This window comes from Oryctolagus cuniculus, chromosome 2, assembly GCF_051225735.1.
Source record: "Oryctolagus cuniculus isolate XC-2025 breed Fujian yellow rabbit chromosome 2, ASM5122573v1, whole genome shotgun sequence".
Lineage (NCBI taxonomy): Eukaryota > Metazoa > Chordata > Mammalia > Lagomorpha > Leporidae > Oryctolagus > Oryctolagus cuniculus.
The window spans coordinates 121,115,553-121,135,970 of NC_142868.1; the positions used below are offsets into that span (position 1 = coordinate 121,115,553).

The window sequence follows — 20,418 nt, forward strand, 5'->3', positions numbered from 1 at the left end:
GGGACCCGCTGCAACCACCTGCTGCTCACTGTCGCCAGTTCTCATGCATGTATACGCATTTTCAGCCGGCCTTGGAGAATCTGAGGGAGAAGGCACTTGCCAGAGGCTGCCGGAGACCTGGGTCCCACATGCCACCCGTGACACCACTTCTGCCTCCTGTCCCATCCCTGGGCTGGGCTCGCACCTTTGCTGGTCACTGCCCAGCCACCATCTTTGCATGTAGCCTGGCCTGGGGGAGGCATGGCAGTGGCTGCTCAGTCTCTGATGGGCCAGGCTGTGGCTGGCCATGCTCGCAGAAAGGCGGCCTGAGAGAGGCTGCCCACCTCCCGGCTGCCCGGCCCTGAGGCCTCTCCTTGGAGCCAGGACCTTGTGGGACTGAGGGCAGCAGTTCACTCCCCCTCCCCTTAGGAAGGTTCTCACTTTCACTTCTACTCCCTGGTGGTGTGTCAGTTTCTCCTCGCATTTTCTGATCTCTTTAAGGGAGGTGTTCTTGGCTATAAAAAGCCCAGGGGTCAAACTGCACCCAGCCTCTGTGACATCAGGGAAACCCAAGCACAGCCAAGATGCCGGTGCTCAGCGGACAGACAGAGCAAGGTTGAGATGTGTCCGTCCTCATTTGGCAATCTGCGGTCCTCACTGGCAGCCCTGGTTGTGGGAATGGAGAAAGCGGGGCGGCCATGGAGCTCCCAGGGCAGGCAGAGCCAGGCGGCAGGTGCCACGGGCCCAGTCCTGCTAGCCAGCTCCCCAGCACCTGCACTAGCGCCCCAAAGCGGCCTTGTGCCAGAGGAGGTCAGAGTCATCGGGGCCTCTGTCCATTTGTTTTCTCGTCACCTCTCCGCCGTGGCGGTCAGGGAAGACGGCTGCAGGGAGAACAGTTGCAGAGCCGGAGTAGGGGGCGGCCACGAGGACTGTGTGCCCTCAGCCTGGGCATGAGTGGCCTGATGCACCCTGAGGCTGTGTTCCCCAGGAGCACCATGTCCAGGGCAAAGGAGAATCAAGTTCAAAGAAGGGCCCTCGCAAACCAGGTTGCAGCCAGAATGGAACAATGTTACAGATGATGAGAGGGGAAAGAGTCTGGCAGGGAGGGGGCAGTGTGGCCAGCTCTTGGCCTCTGGCTGTGTTGGGTAGGATCTAGATAGGCCATAGATGGCTTGAGCAAAAGCGCTGACCTCAGCCCGGCAGACCAGGAACAAGCTGCCTTCCAGGGCTGAGGGTGGGAGTGACAGAGACCCAATGGGCTGGAGCAGCCCCCTCCGAGGTTCTTTGTTAAGGCAGCTCCCAGCCTGGCCATTCTGTGCAAGTGGAAAGAGACCAAGGGCCTCACAGCCGCTCACACCCGTCCACAGCGGAAGCAAGAACAGGCCTCAAGGCCTCTGTCTCAGGCCCTGACACTTGCCTGGTGTCCCTGCTGCCGTCTTGTTTACAAGTTTGCATGAGGCTAGGTTGCGGGCAGAGGTGGCTCGTGCTTTGGGGTCTGTTATCTGTGCAGCAAGCACCTGTTGTGGGCCCCCCCTCACCGTGCTGGGGGCCGGAGCAGCGGGAGCTGCGGTAAGGAGGTCTGCACCCAGCACCTGACTTTGGTTTTAAAGAAGAAGCTGAACTGTTACTATTTTCTGAAGTGCCATTATGGCAAGTGCACACACACACACACATATCTATAATTTGATTTAGATATATGCATACTTTAATTTAGATATTAACTAGCAATTCCACTCAAGCATTTATGCTAAAGGAGCACATCAAAAAATTATATTCATGGAGCCAGCGCTCTGGCATAGTAAGTTAAGAATCTGTGTGCGGTCCCAGCATCCCATATTGGTGCCAGTTGGAGTCCCAGCTGCTCCACTTGCGATCCAGCTGTCTGCTATGGTCTGGTAAGGCAATAGAAGATGGACCAAATGATTGGGCCCCTGCATTCACATGGGAGACCCAGAGGAAGCTCCTGGCTCCTGGCTCCTGGCTCCTGGCTCCTGGCTCCTGGCTTCAGATCAGATCAGCTCCAGCCATTGTGGCCATTTGGGGAGTGAATCAGCAGATGGAAGACCCCTCTCTCCCTCTGTCTCACCCTCTCTCTGTCCATAACTATGCCTTTCAAGTGAATAAATACATCTTAAAATTATATTCATAAAGAAATATGCATTAACATGTTCCGTGTAGTGCTGCTTATTAGCCAAAAACTGGAAACAACACGAATGTCCATCAAAAGGGACCAGTCAGATAAATTATGATGCTATCTGTATGAGTTACTGAATTTTGAGCTAGATCCATATATATTGACGCCAAATGATGACCACTGCACATGCATGTATTTTGGTAACATCGTGTTGATTATTCCATTTTCCCAAGTTTTTATTTATTTTTCATTATTTGAAAGGCAGAGAGACAGACAGCTCCCATCTGTTATCTGTTGGTCCGTGCCTAAAATATCTGCAATAGCAGGGGCTGGCAAGGCTGAAGCCAGAAGCCTGGAACCCAGTGCAGAACTCTCATGTGGGTGAAGGGACACAAGTACTTAAGCCAACACCTGCTACCTCCCAGGCTGTGCACAAGCAGGAAACTGGGATGGGAATCGGAGCTAAGACTCAAACCCAGGCATTCAAGAGGGGATGTGGCACCAAATGCCTATTCACTAAATCTCATTTTAATCCAATACATGATCACCATCAAGATTCAAGGACAGATGAAAACAGGCCAAACAAATACACGCTGTCAGAAGCCAGGATACAGTCACCCTGGGGCTGGTGATCCTTAGAGCATGGGGTTGTTGAGGGGAGGCGTTGACAGGTCCTGTTCCTCCATCGGGGAGCTGGTTGTTTGTGTGTGCTTAGTTTGCCAGAGGTCATCGAGTTGTATGTCCACTTTCATACCTAGAGATGGATATAAAGATTATATTTCAATAAAGATATTTGAAACCCCAATACAGAACATTGCAGGAACATGTAAAATCAGCATTTGGAAGTCTCTTGTTTGTCCAGATTTTTTTCTGCAGGTACTTTTTCAAACAGAAAATTTAAAGCTTATAATATAAGATGTAATGCAGATGGAATATATAAGATAAAAAATATAGAAAATCTCATTGTTTTGCAAGCTTGATCTTTTTTTTTTCTAATAATTTGCCAAGGCCTCTGGGTGCTTTTGCTTGTATATGTACAAAGAAAGCTCTCTAAGGATTTACTCCAAGCTACTAATGGCTGTGACTATGGGGAATTTCTATGTCTGGTTTTGTACAGTTCCACATTATGTAAATGTTTGTAACAATCATATATTACTTTGGTTGTGGGGAGTAATTTAAAAGTTTGGAAAAGAAACAATTTTAAAAGGTCACTGTTATAGTAAAACATCGGAATCAATCAGAATTCCCTCCACAAACTACAAACATCATTCCACGGGAGTCATTTGACACATGTCTGAACAGCCAGACGGCGTGGCCCCCTCCCTCCTGGCTGTGCAACCTTGGACAGCATGGCCAGCCCGATTCACTGTACAGCCTTGGGCAAGCTCTGTGAGCTCCACGAGCCTCGGTTCCCTCCTGTGGAACAAGCTTGCAGGGTGCCTCCCTGGGTGCCTTGGCTGTGGGAAGGAGCCTGGGGAGCCCTCAGTGGGAGGCAGCCTGCAGGTGCGGCTCCCACCCAGGCCTGTTCAAAGTGGGGGCAAAGAGGGGGATGCAGGCTGTGACACCACCCTGCCTTTCATCCTTACTCATCCCCACCCCCGCCTGTAGGAAGTGGGCAACTTGTTTTCACAACGTGATCCCCGGCCCGCTGTGGGCTGCAGCACTGATCCGAATCTACACCCAGTCAAAGGGAAAGACAGAACGGCCCTGGCTGCCTTCACAGGTGTGCCGCCAGGCCGGGGACAGAGGTCTCCTCTGCCGCCTCTCGGGAAACCTCCTGGCTTCGTCACTGACGTTCCCCAGGGGCCTGAGTCACATCGATGACACAGCGAAAGGAAGCCCAGTCCCCCAGCCCCACGTGTTCGGGAGTCACAGAGACACGCGTGACACACGATTCTCCCCATGCTGAAGGCAGAGGGGCGGACAGAGGCCCCGTGTGTGCACAGTGTGGTGTGCTCTCCTGGGTCGGGCTTCTCCCATCTGCTCACTGCCTTTCCCTCTTTCTTTTCTTAAAGATTTTATTTATTTATTTATTTATTTATTTGAAAGACAAAGTTAGAGAGAGAGAGAGAGAGAGAGAGAGAGAGATCTTCCATCTGCTGGTTCATTCCCCAAATGGCCACAATGTCCAGTGCTGGGCAGATCTGAAGCCAGGAGCCAGGAGCTGCTTCCGGGCCTCCCACATGGGTGCAGGGGCCCAAGTCCTTGAGCCATCTTCCACTGCCTTCCCAGGCCATAACCAGGGAAATGGATCAGAAGAGGAACAGCTGGGACTTGAACTGTGGGATGCTGGTGCCGCAGGTGGCAGCTTACTCTGCTGTGCCACAGCACAGAGCCCTGGGCCTTAGTTTTTGGACGCTACTCCCAATGGACTTATTGGGGCAACTTCTGTGTGCTCAGCCAGGCAAATGCTGGAACCAGGGCTGCAGCACAGCCGTGCCCCAGGGCTCCCTGTCGAAGCTCACAGGCACTTACCAAGGGGGCCCATCAGCCTCAGTTCTCTCCTTATTGGCAGAGGGGCCCTGGCTCTTTCCTGCTACCTATGCCAAAGACTGGATTCCTAAGCCTCGAGGGCAGAATCCAAGTGAGCAAAGCAAAAGGCTCAGCTCCCGGTCCTGAGGTTCTGCCCCTGATGGTGGTGAGCAGGGCAGAGCTAGCCCGGGCCACGGCTCTCAGGGCCTCCCCTGCCCACTGCTCACAGCCCCTCTCTGTGCTGTGAGGGCTCCTCAGGGTGTCTGCTCTGCCAAGTCCATGAACAAGCCCCAGAGGACCCCAGCTCAGCAGCTCACGTGCTAGCTGAGCACATGTGTCCCCAGCACCTCCGGTCCCTCAGCCCACGGACTTCCATTACATCACCGGGGAACAGAGCTCCAGGGCCAGCACTTACGCAACTCTGAGGGTGGGTGGCCGCAGTGCCTCGCTGCCCCCACGCTAGCACCAGCCCTGGACAGCAAATAGACAAGTGGCAGAGAAATGCCCAGGTGAGGCTAGCCCAAGGCAGAAGGCGTGAAGCACTGAGAATAGTTTGCAGCCTCTCACAGGAGATGTTGTGGAGGTCCCTGTGGTTGGGTGGGGATGAAGTCACAAGAGGAACATTTGCGGCGGGGAGGCCCACCTTCCCCAACACACTTCAGCACCCTGTAGGCCCTGGCTACACCTGCTGGCTGGGCAGGGCCAGGCCAGGACGCCTCCCCTCCACCTCCCATCCTGCTCCAGGGCTCTGCCCAGCCTGCGGGACGTGGACAAGGAAGTACAATGGGCAGTACAGAAGGTGAGCCTGGCTTGGACTGCAGAGCCTCCAGCTAGGTCAAGGCAGGAGAAGTTGGAGCTGGGGCTGTCCCTCCCTGCTGTCCAGCCCCTACTCGGCAGCCACACTGATGCTTCTGGTTTGGGCATGGAGAGGCAGGGCGGCTTTCATAGAGCAAGCAAGCCACAGTGGAAGTCCTTTTGTGACTCCTGCTGCCTGCCGACGTGGTCCCTGGGAGACAGCAGATGATGGTTCAAATAATTGGATGCCTGCCACCCATAGAGAAACCTGAATTGAATGCTGGCCCAACCCCTACCATTAAGGGCATTAAGGGAGTGAACTAATAGATGAGTGTGCTCTCTGTCTCCTTGTCTCTCTGTCTCTTTCTCTCTCTCTCTACCCCTCAAGCAAATTAATTTTTTAAAAGATGAATTTTAATTATCTGAAAGGCAGAGTAACAGAGAGAGAAAGGAAAAGAGAGAGAGATTTTCCATCCACTGGTTCACTCCTCAAATGGCCAAAATGGCTGGGGCTGTGCCAGGCCAAAGTCAGCAGCCAGGAGCTTCTTCCGGGTCTCCCACATGGGAGATGGACTTGGGCCATCCTCTAATGCTTTCCTAGGCACATTCGCAGGTAGCTGGATCGGAAGTGGAGCAGCCAGGAATCACACTGGCACCCATACAGGATGCAGGCATCGCAGGCAGTGGCATTACCTGTTACACCACAATGCCAGCCCCAGTAACTAAAATTTTTTCAAATGAAAAGTCACATAATTTTGATAGTAAAGAAGTAACATTTCGAGGCTGCAACTACCTAAAACATTTACACAGAACTTCACACTTACACTTGACTCTGAATATCAAGTCTCTCTCTTTCTCTCTCTCTCTCTGCACCCCCCGCCCCGGCCCCCGTATTGTCAGAGAAGTCCCACTAAGAATTTGAAGTGTCTTCACGTGCTGTTTAGGGAAGTGAACACTCGCCCCTACTTGCCAGCCACCATCTCCATTCATCAAGCTCTCGTTATGGGTGTGGTTTCGTGCCATTTGCCTGCATACCTGCACTTAACCCCCAATGCACGTATGCATACTTGCCATTTTACAAGCTGGGCACTAAGCCCAAGCTTGGTCAAGTTGTCACCAGGCTGGAAAGCAGCGTAGGACTTCACAAAATACCACCACCACCTACTGATTCTTGGTGAGATGTCCTCCTGCTGCTTCAATGGTGACAAGAGCCAGGGCAGTTTACCCCCAGGCCCTGCCCAAACCTCCCCAGTCCTGTCACTCTGTGAAGCCCCAGGGTTCATCATGACCATGTATCTGTCACTTGCAGCCGCTCTCTGTACTCTAGAAGGTAAAGAAGCTGCAAACCAACTAAAAGGCAAACATGTTTGCAGCTGGCAAAATCTGACCCATTAGTCCACGTCTGCAATCTTGCTAGAAAAAGGACTTAAGGTCTCCCTAACTGAACTCCCAAAATAATACTTGACCACTCTTGACAACAACCATGTCAGGTAATTTTCCATTGAAATACGCTCTGTGGCATGAACTTGAGCGGTGTGGCTGTAGAGGAAACATGGCCACAACCAGAGACAAAGGAAGGAAAGTGGATCCCTGACACTAACCTTGAAACGTGACTGCTCCCAATTATCTGGTGAAGCAGCTGTGCGCGGTTATCTTGTCTAGGGAGGGAAGATGTCCTAAGTTCTGCTTCTGCAACTCCAGTCACAAGTCTGTCCTATCAATCTGCCCCCAGTATCTTTTTATTTTTAAAGACTTATTTTATTTGAAAGTCAGAGTTACACAGAGAGAGAAGGAGAGTCAGAGAAAGAGAGAGGTCTTCCATCCCATGATTCACTCCCTAAATGGCCACAACGGCTGGAGCTACACCGATCTGAAGCCAGGAGCCAGGAGCTTCTTCTGGGTCTCCCATGTGGGTGCAGGGGCCCAAGGACTTGGGCCATCTTCTACTGCTTTCCCAGGCCATAGCAGAGAGCCAGATAGGCAGTGGAGCAGTCGGGACTCGAACCAACACCCATATGGGATGCTGGCACTGCAGGCAGTGGCTTTACCTACTACACCACAGCGCCGTCCCCCACCCCATGGCCTGCACGGGGAGTCTTTGGGGCACACAGGCACAGCCCCAAGAGCTGACACAGCCAGGTAACAGCAATGAGACCAAGAGAAAGCAGCAGCCCCTTCCAGCTCCCATACCTCCTCCCTGGCCTGCTGGCCACTCAGACTTGGAGGTGGCAGCAAAGAACGGCACACGGCACACGGCACTTGGCTTTGCTCGTGTTGCTGCTGCACACTTCTGGTTCACGGTCATCTGCCCAGAAGAGGATGGGCTGGGTTTTAAAGGCCAGGCTCCCAGGGCCTGGGTCTCTCCCTGAGCCCCGAGGTCGGCCGCCTGGCATGATCTTTTCCCACCTGAGATGCACCCGGGTGCCTGCTGCCAGTTGTAGTCTGGCTCCAGTGTGATCGCAGCTACCGCAAGGCAGCCACAGGCCTCTGTCTTTATGTGCCTGGGGTTTGCTGGGACAGTTAGGGATTCAGCTGGGGTCGGATTAAAGCAGACAAAGAATCCCTATTCCCTGGACTATTTCCCGAGGAAATGAAAGGGAATGGTCCAAAGAGTCAGGGACCCTTGAGGAGAGGTGGTCTCCCAGAAGCAGGGGGGAGCCAGGCAGAGCTGCCAGCACACCGAGCCCACCCCATGCACCTGCCCCTTTCATGTGGGCATGTTATGTAGGGCAGCCCTTCCCCCACCTCCTGTACTGCTCGGGACGGATGGGACAAGTGCACGCACAGAGGCAGATGCTGCCGCCCCCCGCCCCCCACCATTGGCTTCCCGGCCTCCTCTGTGTGCCCAGAGTTGCCCTCATTGTGTAGCAGAAACAACAGGGCTCAAAGACACCGCGCCGGCTGGAGATAAAGCCTCGGGAATGATTCCTCTCGGTGTTGTTATCAGTCAATAGCAAGAATGGGGCATTTTAGGAATATCGAAACAATCTACTCTCTAAGGGAGAGTTTTAATAAACTGTCATCCATTTACTTAGTAGACAATTACTCAAACCCCTAACACTGTGGTCACAAAGATGTCACAGGTGATTTGGAGAATCTTCACGCAAGGACAGAGAAGGCCGGATGTAACACTGCAGTGCGTGGGAGGGCACGCCGCGGCCTGGGAACCCTTGACCGTGCTCCGGGCAGACTAGAATCATCTCTGCCTCTTCTGCTCCCCCCTTTGCCCCTCCATCACAGACCTCCCCCTCTCTTCCCTGGCCCAAGCCAGACGCTTTCTCAACTGCAGATCCACTCTTCCTTGACTTCCTTTCTCTTCTTCCTGGGGATTCCTTGTCCCCAAGCCCCAGTTCCCACTCCTAAGAACTGGAGAGAGCACTCACCTCCCTGCGGGGTAGCCTGATGACAGCCCTACACACACAGCCGCCAGCTGTGCTGGCTGCAGACCTGTGTGTGCCGAGTCGGCTGCTGCCGGCTGGCCCTGCTGGCTGAGAACCGGGCTGCTCGTGGTCTCTGGCCCAGCAGGTCTCGCAAGTTAAGAGGTTGGCAGAGTTCGCGCCCAGCATAAGGTAGGGGTGTTTGTTCCTCTGGCCACAGTCCGGGGCGCTCCTCCCCTCCTCTCAGGAGGCTCCCACTGCACCTAGAATGCCCTGTCCCCTGCATTGCCCCTGCACATAGGCGTGAGCACTCACACACACTCACACACACTAACACACACTAACACACACTCACACACACACACTGTGCAAAGGCCTCAGGGCTCCCCCTCAGCCTTCTCCAGCCCCACTTCCCACTCATCCTCCATCTAGTGATCCAGATGGCCCAGAGGGCCGGTGCTGGTCTCTGTCCCCACATCAGAGCCCTCAGCCGTTCTTCCTTCTCTACTGCTCTCTGCTGCCTCGGCTCCCTATGCTGTTGCCCTCCGGGGACGCCTTCTGAGTGTCACTTCACCCTGGCCCAGCACCCCACGGGACACATACCTGATGGGTGCACAAGTATCGCAAGTGAACAGGATGCTTAAAATGAAAAGAAATCCGAGCTTTGGTTGTTATCCTCAGAGGGCTTTCAAAGATGGTTCAGGGTGGGCATTTGGCCTAGCGGTTAAGATGCTCACGTCCCATATCTAAGTACCTGCGTTCAATACCTGCCCCCCCGCTCCAGACCCCAACCTCCTAATGCGCACCTTGGCAGGCAGCGCTTTGGGCTCAGGTAGTTTGAGTCCCTGCCATCCACGTAGGAGGCCTGGAGGGAGTTCCCGGCTGAGCTTTGGCCCAGCCCAGAGCTTGGCCGTTGCAGGCATTTAGAGTGAACCAGCCTGTGCGAACACTCGCTCTCTCGCTCTCTCTCTTTCTCTCTGCCTTTCAAATACATAGCTAAAATCGCCTTTAAAAATGGAAAACTGCAGTACGATGCAGGTTACAGGTGTTATCTAGAGCGGCCACGTTCACGGAAACAGAAATAAAGCAGCGGCAGCCAGGGGCCGGCCACGGGAGAGGCCCAGTGCGTCTCTAAGGCGCACAGAGCTTCCGTTTAGGAAGACGGGACGGCTCTGCGCACGCGTGCGGGAATGTGCTGGATGCCACAGTTCTGTGCACTTAAAACCGTAGAATTTTTGCTATGGACAACTTGCAGCAATTTTTTTTTTCTCCATGAAGAGAAAGATTTTAAACTCCCTAAAGGACAGGACACTTCAGAGACAACATAGAACAAATCGCCCAGATAATAACGCTTGATTCCAGCCCCTTAAAGGAAATGCGCCCCGCCCTGAAGACAGCCCCTGGCTGGACGCTGCTGGGCCCAGGACAACGGCCTTGGGAGGTAACAGAGAGTAGAAGCAGGCATCGCGCAGACTTAGACACTCGGAGGAAGTGCAAGGGAAAGGCCGCTAAGTACTCTTTTCCAACGTTTTTTATATATTTTCTGTGTGGTTGTAATCATACCGAATGTATGCTTTACAAAAGATGCCATAATTTTCCTTGTTCCTACAGACGTCACAATTCTAATAGTTTATCATGTTAATGCTTACGATTGTGTTGAATGGATTGTCATAATCTACTTTCTTTTTATTTAAAGATTTATTTATTTATTTGAGAAGTAGAGTTACAGACAAACAAAAGGAGAGGCAGAGAGAGAAGTCTTCCATCAGCTGTTTCACTCCCCAAATGGCCGCAATGGCCAGAGCTAGGCTGATCCGAAGCCAGGAGCCAGGAGCTTCTTCCAGGTCTCCCACACAAGTGCAGGGACCCAAGCACTTAGGCCATCTTCCACTGCTTTCCCAAGCCTCAGCAGAGAGCTGGATCAGAAATGCAGCAACAGGGACTAGAACCAGCGCCTATATGGGATGCCACAGCACGGCAGGCGGAGGCTTAGTCCACTACGCCAGAGCACAGGCGCCCATAGTCTACTTTCAACATTTCTTTATTTCTGCCTGTTTCCTGTGCATTAGCAGGCAATGCCTCGTGTGCTCCATGTCTGAGATTATATCCACTGGAGAAACTCTGCAGCTTGGAATCAACGTGTTTATTTATTTAATGTATAGTTTTGTGAGTGTTGTTTATTTTCATTGTTTGGGTTTTCTTTCCTGCAAATAGCTTTATTTTTTTGTTTGTTTGTTCTTGAGAGGCAGAGAAAGAAAGAGAAGCAGAAAGCTTCCAACCACTGGTTCACTCTCCCAAATACCCCCAACAGCCCTCGTTAGGGGCCAAAGCCGGGGGCCAGGAACTCAGTCCGGGTTTGGACGTGGGTGGCAAGGTCCCAGCTACCTAAGCCACCACCAGCTGCCTCCAGCAGGGTCTGCATTAGAATCAGGAGCTGGAGCTGGGAATCAAATCCAGGCTCTCTGACGTGGGACACAGGGCCTGAATCACCAGGCCTAGTGCCTGCTCCCTACAGCTTTTATCATCTGGTATTGAATTGCTTTCCAAGGCCACCACCACTTCCTCCCACAGTGGGTGCCATCTTTCACTTCGTTGCTGGGTTAGAGGTGGAAAATACTTTTTCAGCACTGATGTCATTTTGTACTGGAGAGTGGCAGCGTTTCAAAACTGTACGTTTCCCAGATGGTGCCCCTGTGCTTTAGGCACACAAGCCGGCCTGCTGTTTACAGAGCTAAAGCAGAGAGTCCACGCTGCAACACGGCAGGAACTCAAGGCCCTCCACAGAGTACCTGGCTCATCTCGGCTGGGCCCCGGGGCCAGAACAGGCCAGGGCTGTTGTGGGAGTGGTCATCCAAGCTCAGAGTGGCACAGAGATGCTGAGGGAGGCAGCTGGACAGAAGACTCTGGCTGGACACACAGACAATCCAAAATCTGAAAGTCATGCCCAAGTCTGCACTCAGCTTCCAAAACGGGGGAGTCAGACAGAACCCCTGTAATGCAAAGGCAGGACGGACCTCACCTCTTCTCAGTGGCCCTGGGCTCTGAGTGTCCTTGCCTGTCCTTTACCAAAAGGAACCCAGTGACTTGGGGGAGCGACACAGCTAACCCAACAAGGTTCCAGTCACCAGACCTAACAAGTCATTTGCTTCTCCAGCAGGTAAAACCCTGCTGGCCAGTGTTGCCCAGAGGGCTTTGTTTAGGGGAATTCCAGGTCCAGGCTGGGGGAAACTCCTCGTCTGGGGCAGGAGGGAACTGCTATTTGCATGTAGCCCTTCTCCCTCCTCATCACCCCCCCACCCCCCCCCAGACCAACTGGAGCCCACCCGGCCTTCGTGAAAATTCCCTGAAGACCGTGACATCGCCAACCAATCAAAGGAGGACATGAGCACCACTGATCAACCAGGAACTTGGACTTGAGCTGATGACACACCTCAGCCCCAATTTCAGATGAGCACCTTCACCCCTAACAACTTGGGGAGCCCAGGGTATTAAGCAGTAACTGCTCGGCTCCTTGCACTACACTTTGCAGTGTATAATCCCCGCTTTCTTCCAGCAGCCCTACGTCAGCACGTGAGGCGTGAGGACCAGGTCTGGGGGTTCTGAAGCAACATCTCCCACTAGTCTGGGGTGCTTTCTTGCAACAGGAGCAGCAGGGATGGAAAAGGCAAGGGACTGGAGCAGGCAGCACGCGAGGCAGCCAAGGCACGATCCAGCCGATGGGAGGAGGAGGGTGCCCAGGACAGGGGGCCAGGAGCAGAGAACCGTCCCTCGGGAGAGGACTGGCGGCACGGGGCTTTCCCCAGCAGCTGCAGGGTCTTGCTAAAAGTGAAACTGTGAATTTCGGAGGGTTCTGGAGGCGTCTGCGCTGGGAGGGAGACGTTTCCCTTGGGGGTCCACGCTGCCTTCAGAGCACCATCTCCTGCTCCGCCCCCCAGGCCCTTGGGGGTCTTCAGGGTCCCCTCTGGAGGGTTCTGAGGCGTCCCAGCCTGGCCAGCCCTGGAGGAACCCCCAGGGTGGGCGGAACTCAAGTGTGCCCGCCAGGACGCGACATCTTGCACCCTCACCACAACGACTCTGGGTAACAGAGCTCCCCTTGCTGAGTGCGTCCCAGGCTCGGGCATTGTGCTGGGAGCTGCGTGACCCCTTCCTTGCTCACGTGCCTAACAGCAGAACGAGGCAGCTATTAGTAACCCCACAGCAGATGAAGGGGCAGGCTCAGAGACCCAGCGGCATCCTCAACACCACACAGCACTTAATCAACCCCAGAGCTGGGCATCTGCCCAGGCAGCCTGATCGCAAGGCCTTCTCTTTTTTCCTCGTGTGCTGTTCTCAGCAACTGTGAGGAGTACAAACCTCTTGAGTTTGGGGGAAAGTGTGGGACAGGCCAGCATCGCCTAATAAAAAAGTTAGAGTTATTGGCTGATTTGATAAAAGACAAAACGAAAATTGATTTTTTTCAAGAGCATCCACAACTCGAAGCAGCCAAACCCAGCTATGCAGCGAGCGAGCAGTTCAGGACAAGTGGCAGGGAGGCAGGGCAGGTGGATCAGAGCGGGCGGGACAGACGGGGTGGCTCAATAGTTAGGGAGGAAGGTGGCGCCAGGTAGACTGGAGCTGCCTGTGTGACCTTGGGCAAGTGAATTAACCTCTCGGAACCTTGAATCTAACATGAGGATAACGATAATACATTCTACACACCTGAGCACTCGTCAAACAGCGCTAGAAAGACCCTTGGCACGCAGTGCTCAGTCAATAGACGCAGCCAGCACTGCTCTCTTAATCAGCGCTGGTATAACTTTCTCTTCTAGCTTTTTCGATCGGTGTAACACTCACCCTCACTCAAGGCTACAAGAAGGATGTTTCACGAACCTTGGAAACTCCAGGACTTCAAACAGTGCCTGGACCACGGCAGCTGTTCCTTATAAGTAGTTATTCTACTACCCAAAAGAGGACGGAGTTTTTGTTTTAAATCATGAAATGCGTCAACTATAAAGAAACGCGCTGAAAGGAATATGAGGAGACTTCAGTAAATTCGTGGGAAAAACTGGAATTAAACAGTAAGTTTATTTTGGTCCAACAAATTTGAAATCCATACCTCACTTCGTCATGACATGACTCTCCATGAACTTTTGGAAGATTCCCTGTATAAAGGACCGAAAGTAGCCGAGACAAGTTTGCTGAAGGGCCGGGGGAACCCACTGTTGCAAATGTCAGGATTCATGAACTAGGAGTTTAAACAGTCATAGGCCAGTGAAAGAAAGGAGGGGACCCAGGAAGGCTATCTGAGGAAGTGCCGGAGGTGTGTGCTCGCTGGTGGGAGAGGGAGCTAGTCCATGGTGCCGGGACCACTGGCCTTCCACGTGGGAACAATGTAAAACGCGAGCTCAATCGCACGGGATTCACAAAATTGGATTCCGGACAGGATAAAGGCTGAAAGTGAGAGGCAGAATTTTAAAACTTTCTGGGGAAAGAAAGATGTTTCTGGGGTAAAATGTCTTTCAGGGCTGGCGCTGTGGCAGGGCCAGTGGGTAAGGCCTCCGCCTGAGGTGCCGCATCCCATCTGGGCGACGTTTGGAGTCCCGGCTGCTCCACTTCTGATCCGGCTCTCTGCTATGGCCTGTGAAAGCAGTAGAAGATGGCCCAAGTCTATGGGCTCTGCACCAGCATGGGAGACCTGGAAGAAGCTCCTGGCTCCTGGCTTCAGATCGGTGCAGCTCTGGCCATTGCAGCCATTTGGGGAGTGAACCAGAAGATGGAAGACCTTTCTCTCTCTCTCTCTCTCTCTCTCTCTCTTCCTCTTTGTAAATAAATAAATAATAAGTAAATCTTTTAAAAAATTTTCTTGCTCAAAACATAAAAGCATAGAGCTAAAAATCTGATAATATGAGGGTATTTCCAAGAAATTTGTTGAAAAATAAAATCAAAATATAAGTTGATTTTGGTGCAAAAAATTTGAAATCTATGTATCGTTTTTTTCATAATGTGCATTTTCCATGACTTTTTAGAGACCCTCTCATTCTTCCATAGGATTTTTACAATCAACTTGCCAAGAAAATCTGGTAGACTTTTTTAAAAAAAAAATTTGTTCATTTTTATTCGAAAGACAGAGTTACAGAGAGAGTGAGGGAGAGACAGAGAGAGCGAGCAGTCTGTCTGCTGGTTCACTCCCCCAGATGGTTGCAACCACTGGGGCTGGGCCAGGCTGAAGCCAGGAGCCAGGAACTACATTCAGGTTTCCCATGTGGGTGGCAGGGCCAAAGTACTTGGGCCATCCTCTGATGCTGCCCCAGGAAACTGGATCAGCCGTGGAACTGTCAGAACTTGAACCAGCACTCTGATCTGGGATGCGGGGGTTGCAGGAGGCAGCTTAACCCCCCGCCCCACAACACCGACCTCTGGCCAACATCTTGAATGTACTGAATCAGCACATTGACGGGAAAAACTGGCAACTTCATCAGGTTGGCTCCCCAAGTCCACTATAATGTGCCTCCGAGGGGCAACCGCCATTGGAACCCACTCCGCGCCTATGGGATGGGCTGGCTTGGCTCCCAGCAGTAGCTTCACCTCCCACTCTGCTGGATAAATGGTAAGAGTCTCTCACAGCCACAGGTCCGTGTAGCCCTGGTTCCAATTTGCAGGTCACAGGCCTTAGCTAACTGGGCAACAAAATCGAGGGGATGCCCAAAGGAAGGGCGCATCCTGCAGTCTACTTTCCTGTCTGAGGTTAGCTGGCTTACCTTCGGGGAATAGTCGCAATGGGTGTTTCTGCATGTGTGGTTTCCTCTCTCTGAGGGCAATCAGAAGAAACAGAAACAGTTCTCTGGCTTCAAGGTCCTGAGTCAAATGAGGGTGGGTTCCATCGTATCCAAAAGTCCGTCTGGCGATCTACTCCCCGGGTCTTCCTGTTTAAATGGACACAACTTCTGGTTGGTCCAACTGAGTCACAGAAAAGTCAATCAGCTCCTTCCGAAGAAGGAAATCATCAGGGATTGAGAGGAACGTTACATAAGGTTCAAGGCATCAATTCTCCAAGAAGACACAATCCATAATATGTGTGCACCCAGCAACAGAGCCTCAAATGTGTAGGGGAAACAGTGATGGAAATACAAGAAGGAATAGACAAATCCACTACCCTAATCAGCTATTTCAGCACTCCTCACCCAGTAGACAATAAATCCAGCAGGCAGGACATGAGGAATGGTTTAATTGATCTGAACAGCACCATCCCCAGTTTGATCTAACTGACACAGACTGCTCCATCTAACAACACTAGAATACGTATTCTTCCCAAGCTCACATAGAAATTCACCAAGTAATCTACATTATAAAACAGAATCTAGGGGCCAGCACTGTGGCGTAGCAGGTAAAACCACTGCCTGCAATACTGGCACCCCATAGGGGCGCCAGTTTGAGTCACAGCTGCTCCACTTCTGATCCAGCTCTCTGCTATGGCCTGGGAAAGCAATAGAAGATGACCCAAGTCCTTGGGCCCTTGCACCCGTGTGGGAGACCCAGAGGAGGCTCCTGGCTCCTGGCTTCAGATCGGCCCAGCTCTGGCTGTTGCAGCCAACTGGGAAGTGAACCATCGGATGGAAGACCTCTCTCTCTCTTTCTCTGCCTCGCCTTCTCTTTGTATGTAACTCTGACTTTAAAATAAATATATCTTAAAAAAAATAAATAAGTAAAACAGAATCTAACAAAATTAAATGAACAGAAGTAATACAAAATAAGTTCCCAGACCACACAGTAAACAAGAAATTTATTAGTATGAGGAAACCTTCAAATATTTTAAGGTTAAACAGCATACTTCTAATTAACACGTGAGTCAAAGAAGTCTCAAAAGAAATGTTAAAATATTTTGAAAATGAAAAATATAATTTATCAAAATTATGGGATACACCAAAAGCAGTATTAAATGCAATAGTGTGCATATATTTATTAAATGAACATATTTAAAAAACAGAAGATCTAAAACCAATCACTTAATTTTCCATCTTGGGAAAGAAGAAAAAGAGTAAGCAGCAAGGGGCCAGTATGGTGGCGCAGTAGGTTAATCCTCCACCTGCTGCACCAGCATCCCATATGGGCGCCGGTTCTAGTCCCAGCTGCTCCTCTTCCCGTCCAGCTCTCTGCTGTGGCCTGGGATAGCAGTGGAGGATGGCCCAGGGCCCTGAGCCCCTGCACCCGCATGGTAGACCAGGAGGAAGCTCCTGGCTCCTGGCTTCGGATCGGCATAGCTCCGGCCGTTGTGGCCATTTGGGGAGTGAACCATCGGAAGGAAGACCTTTCTCTCAGTTTCTTTCTCACTGTAACTCTTCCTGTCAAATAAATAAATAAAATCTTAAAAAAAAAAAAGAGTAAGCAGCAGAAGAGAAATAATAAAAATCAGAACAGAAATTAACAGAAAGTTAAAACAGGAAAATAGAGAAAAATGAAGAAAACAAAAAGCTGGCTATTTGGCAAGATCACTACAATGAATAAACCTCTAGCCAAGCTAATCAAAGAGAAAAAAGGGAGCAGACACAAATTGCTGGTATCGGAGAGGAACCATGAGAGGAACCTCAGAACAGGCCAGGCGCCTGTGCAGAGCCGTGGGCCCTTCCTCCGTCTCCTGGGTCCCAAAGAAAGGCAAAGGCTTCCGGCTCCTCACACTCCCTTCCCTCTTGCCCAACCCAATTCCTTTCTCTGAAGGCCAAACATGAATCCTTCAATCCCAGGAAACTTGTGTCATCCCACTAGGCATCACTTTTTTCTATACTGCAGGCAAAATACCTAAAACTTCACCCAATAAACACACACATATACACACGCAAACAATACAACCCCTAAATCATATAAGCTCTAGCCTGCTGTGTGCCCAGACAGGAAAACAGCAGAAGGAGTTAGTCGGGGTGAACTTGAGGCATCTGTTGGAGGAGTTGGAGTTTGTTTGTTTGTTTGTTTTTTCCCAATAAGATGTTTGCCTTAGAAGTAATAGAAACATAACCCCTAAAAGGTAAGAGCTAGAAGAGATTAACCGAATTAAAAGGTAGCAAACAGAAGCACAAAAGGACAGAACAGAGCACACACATACACAGAAGAAAACCAGCACCTGTCAGAGCGAGGTGGGGCAGGGAAGCCAAACACAACCAAAACAAAGGGAAAATGTAGGGGGAGGAGGGAGGAAGGGACCATCATTATGTGATTAGAATTGTGTCTACAAAGCACATTGAGTCTGTTAAGGACTAATTAAAAATTTAAAATTCAGCCCAATTCTTGCATCTCTCAAAATAAGACTGATCGACTTCTCACAAAACTCTGTGAGCTGCCAACCATGCACATTTGACAAATCCTGAAAAGGCCAATCCTTAAAATGGCTTGAAAGGCCATTTCTTTCTGAAAATCCAGACCAAGAAAATAATTCAAAATGCATAAAAGATGTATGTGCCAATGTTTCTTTGCGTGCCTTCCAAACAGACACGTGGTTTTTACACTTTGTAGTATCACTGTAAATTATCTCTGGGTTCGGTGTTTGATCTAGAGGTTACGTTGTCATTTGGGACACCTGCATCCCATGTCAGAGTGCCCCGGTTTGAATTCAGGGTGGGGCTCCCCATTCCAGCTTCCTGCTGAGGCACACCCTGGGAGGCTCAGGCATCTGAGTCCCTGCCCCCTCCCTGGGACACCAGAGGGTGTCCCCAGCTCCTGGCTGTTGCAGACATTTCAGGAGGAAACCAGCAGATGAGAGATCCTTATCTCTTCCTCCATCTCTGTCTGTGTCTCTGCCTTTTAAATAAGTAAGATAATGAATACAATTTTTTTAAAAATCGAGCGCACAAACTGTTAGATACATAAAGAGGAAACCGTAAACCCACAAACGAATCTGGGAAATTTACAGCTCTTTTGGAAATTAATAGACCAAGTGGATAAAAATAAAGAATATGGTCAATATGGGTAAGATATTTGAATGAAGCTTGTCCTAATACCCAGAATTTCATACTCAATCCCTCATACAAAATTGTACCTAAAGCTAAGTACATTAATCAATCACCTATCAAAATCTCCAATTCCAAAAAGCATAAAAGCAGCCTCATCCTTAGACTACAGTGATAAAATTACAAACCAAAGAAGGGGCAGGGGAATCTATCCACAGGAGAAATTGTAAACAGCTTTTAAGAACTCTTAGGTTGCCTAAGAAATAAAAATGGAAATCACATGCCCATTTAGAAATCGTTGTATCACAGTGAAAAAGCAGACGTGAACTGAATGTCTAACGCACTGGACAAAATATGAATGGGATACTTGTTCAGATATCAGGCAAGACTGAGGAAGATGTGCTGAGACTGCTGAAATATGAGATCAGAACTGTAAAAGTAGGAAGGAAATCTGCTTTATATTAAATAGGAAAATGATGGATTCACATACAGGTATGATATATAGATACAGATAATGTATAGGGTCAGCGCAATAACAAAATACAAACTAAATATACCAAAACGTTAAATGATCCGACTTATCTATAGTGGCCCTAGGAGACAATTTTTTTCCTTTTCTATTTTCCAAAATATGATTAACTTTAAAAAGAAGGCAAAACTTTTTTTAAGGTAACTATTAATTGTCTACAGACGAGGCAGAGAGGGATTGTGGGGGTTTGCTAAAACATTACAAAATCAGTGCAGGGCCCGGCCGAACGAACTCTGTGGATAAACCAAGAGGAGCTCAGAGGGACTGGGCTCGGGGACACTCCCCGGCGGGGCTCCGAGGCGTCCCCCGTCCCCTGCGCCCGGGACCCTCCTCTGCACGGAGACCTTCGCGCCCCCGAGCCCGGAGCTCACCTCATCCTCCTCCTGGCCGAGGGCGCGCTGGCGCGGCTGCAGCGAGCGAGGGACCCCGGCCCGCTTGGCCCCTAAGCGCCTCTGCGGAGCCGTCGGGGTGCGGGAGTGGCCGTCCGCTGCCCGCTCAGCCCCGGGCGCTCGGGACCAGCTAGCACCAGCCAGCACCCACACCCCAGCCCTTTGTCGTTTTTGACAAGGGCGGGAAAGAAGGTTGGGCGAGTTCCTAGCCTGACCCGAACCAGAGACGCTTTCAGATTGCGGGGAGCGGCGGGGATGCGGGGCACCGCTCCGACGTCTGCATCGGAGCCCGGACGACCGACGCGGGCGTGGTCTCCCCGGTTGACAAGGAGCGCTGCGGCAGGTCACCGGGGTCTCCCCCAACCGGGCCAGAAATTCCATCGCGGACCAGCCGAGGGCTCCTTCGCACAACCTGACACCGCCACCCCGGAATCACCTCTGTCGCCCCAGAAAGAGGGACCCTCAGGGGCCTGCCACGGGCCGGGGAGCTGACGGTGGCGGGGATGGGGTCGGGGGAAGGGCGAGGGCTGCAGGAGACGCGCGACCATGAAGGCGGCAGGCGGGAACGCGCACCTGCTGCCAGTCGCCGGATTCTGGCTCCGTGGCCTGTCCAGGATGCGTGGACATCGCCCCCTGCAGGACTGAACTGGGCACTTCACGAGACGCAGGCTATGGGCACCGCACTGCGCCTGGGCGGCTCCGGCCCAGGGTCCGCCAACGCCCTGCCTCCGACCCCCCGCCCCACCTCCCCCGCCACCGCGCCTCCGTTTCCTCCTCGGTAAAATAACTGTGTTGGGCCAAGACGTTTTCTGAGCCCACTTCTAACTCC

The 20,418-nt window shown here is 51.5% G+C and overlaps 1 long non-coding RNA gene across 4 annotated transcripts; it reads right to left on the bottom strand.

The window, feature by feature from the left end:
- Positions 1 to 2,619: 2,619 nt before the first annotated feature.
- LOC103347630 (uncharacterized) lies at positions 2,620 to 20,298 on the bottom strand. Of its 4 annotated transcripts, XR_016229230.1 has the most exons (4): positions 19,572 to 20,156; positions 15,495 to 15,659; positions 8,764 to 14,187; positions 2,620 to 2,867 (listed from the first exon to the last, which is right to left on the bottom strand). It is a non-coding gene; the product is annotated as an uncharacterized LOC103347630 (long non-coding RNA). The 4 variants fall into 4 exon arrangements; XR_016229229.1 differs by lacking the exons at positions 8,764 to 14,187; positions 19,572 to 20,156 and adding an exon at positions 20,163 to 20,298; XR_516209.5 differs by lacking the exon at positions 8,764 to 14,187 and having other exon boundaries at positions 19,572 to 20,185.
- Positions 20,299 to 20,418: the final 120 nt, after the last annotated feature.